We start from the raw sequence: 2,635 nt of genomic DNA, 5'->3' as shown, positions 1-2,635 counted from the left end.
GGATGAACACAGCCTAAGGGGCAACAGACGAAAGTTTAGTCAGTCAGGAGTCTTTCAGAGAGTCAGAGTGTCAGTGAAAGAGTCTAGTTCAGAGAGTCTAGTTCAGTCAGGCAGTCTGTGTGGTAGCTTGAGTGTGTGTGAGAAAGGAAAGAATTATTCTACGAGTGAAGACCTTTGTGGAAAATAAGTCTTCGTGACTGAGTCTGTTTTTATTTCTAGCTTAAGTGGCAACTTTGGAAAATTAGTCTGTGTGACTGGGTCAGTAAATATATCTTTAAGAATCTATACGCAATTTGAAAACCCCAAGTTTATGAACCTGTTTTGGAACCAAATACTTTTCAATGCATTGCAGACTTTTCTTAAAACCAGTATTCATAAGTACTTATAAATAAATTATACTTCTAGTTAAGCAAAGCACATGTTTAATCTGGAATATAGGATCCCTTTCTTACCTCACAGCCACCTTTAAGCGCTGCCTGTTCTGTCATTCTCTCAGCTATAACTAATCCTAATACCAGTTAAACAAAAGAGATAGAAGATGGAAGCCTTTGGTGGCAGCAAAAACCTTTTGGAAACACTGAGGAAGTCAGGAAGGGAGCAATATATATATGTCACAAAAGGGGGCAAAAAGTCACAGATGGTGTTGGTAGTGGAATTCAAACCCCAAAGGGAAGGAATTCTCAAGGGGAAAAGCCTGGGTAAAGTAGAGAACACTTGTCGGGGGGAGCATAGTGGTTATAATCAGAGAATTCTCCTGCGGTAAAAGTTTAAGGTGGCATAAGGAGGAACTGTAATAAAGATCCTATGTAGTTTTTTTAAAAAACTACAAGTGGTCTTAGTGATTCTGGGTTCCTGAGCAAAACTGAAAAGTGGGAGCCCAAAATCACTGCTACCTTGTCACGATCCCCTTTGCAAGGGCCAGTGCAAGGTGAGTAGGAGCTGTCATCAGAAGCCAGATGCCCATACCTGAGTTGGGTTGAACACAAGTAGTCGCTGCCACAGTCTGCTGTCTGAGCTGCAGATGGAGCAGGCATAAATGGTGTCAGGCACCTGCTTTTTGCTCTTCCTTTGGGGGGATGGGACAATGGGTGGTCGTGGCCCCTCCAAAGATGGGGCCTGATGCAGTTGCCTGTGTTGCCCATGGGCTACGACCACCCCGAGTGCATGATGCAGTGTGGACTTCTTCTTGCACTAGTATTTCCATTTGTGTGAGGTCAATGGTTTTCAATGAGCCTTTTCACAAATGGAAGCATTAATGCAAGAGGACTGTGCTCTGCAGCAGAGACTACTTCACATGCATGGAACTCATTCATAGGCTCTAAGCCAATAATTTTACACACACACACCACCCAGAACATTATTTTTTCCCATCATCGTTTTGTTTGGGGAGGTAAATTGACTTTGGCCGTCTCTGGCTACAAAGCATTAGTTTTCTTAAACTGAGGACGAATGAACAATTTTTATGTCCATGAATTAATATTGCCCCCCCCCCCCCCGCCCCAAGTCAGAATAAAGAGGCAGACACAAGGCTTGGATACTAATGGGCCATTTTTATTTGACAACAATATTAACTCTAACACAGCAAAGGCCTAACTAGCCGTACAGGTCAAGCCCTGGGGTTACACCTGGACCTCTGCCTTGATCTGTCTGTGCTAGCCCCTCTGCCCTGGGTGTGAGCCATCCATGTACATGGGTGGGGCCCAGATTGCCAGGCAAATGAATTCTCCCTTAAAGCTTCAACTGCCTCAAGTCATGGACCATGAGGGGAGGACCAGCTTGTTCAGGGGGTCCCACCAGGCAGTCTGCCCTCACATTAGGCAGCCATCAAACATGCTAGCTGATCCTGATAGACCCTTCCCCACCAATGAGGATGTGCCAAGGAGGCTCACCAGCCTGCTGACTTTTCCCAAACTCTGTCCTGCCATTGACCAACCTATATGCTGCTCAGTTGTCACAACTAGAGATGGGCATGATCCGCGTTACGATCCAAAAAAACCTACAATAATGGCGATCGTGCGATCGTGACTCAGCGGATCGTGATTGGCCACGGCCAATGATCCAGTGATCAGGAGGGGGCTGGATCAGGTCTGGATCGGGGCTGGATCGTGCTCGGATTGGGAAGCCAGACACTCAGGTGCCAGTAATCTATTCCCGGGGCAACGGAGTCAGGGGAATGCCTGAGCAGTGTTTGCCCTCCTTCTGTCGCCTTAGAAACCTTCCAACCACGGAGCAGCAAAGCAGTCACCAGCTGGGAGAAGACACCCAGGAGAGGGAGGGGGAAGGGGGTATTCTGTATCCATGGGCACTCCCATCTCATCCTTGCAAACCCTGATAGGCAGCTCTGACGGCCAAACACAGACGGCCAAACACAAACACAGATGCCGCCGGCATCACCCACCGTTCTTTTCTCGCCTGCGCGCTCCTTTTTGGCCTGGCGGGCGGGCACATGGGGGGTGCCGCTGGCGAGCGGCCAGACCCCCTGCCCCCTGAGGGGAGGCAGCTCGTCACCGTCTCCCCATGCCCGCCAGGCTCGGTGGCCACCGCCAACACCCACCTTCCCACATAGCTGGGAATAGCAGCGTGCCCCACTTTGGCCTCCACAATACACGATCCACGGATCGGGAACGGGAGATGA

Source organism: Eublepharis macularius, chromosome 3 (assembly GCF_028583425.1).
Source record: "Eublepharis macularius isolate TG4126 chromosome 3, MPM_Emac_v1.0, whole genome shotgun sequence".
Classification (NCBI taxonomy): domain Eukaryota; kingdom Metazoa; phylum Chordata; class Lepidosauria; order Squamata; family Eublepharidae; genus Eublepharis; species Eublepharis macularius.
The sequence above is the reverse complement of the archived record's forward strand: the minus strand, read 5'-3'. Positions refer to the sequence as shown.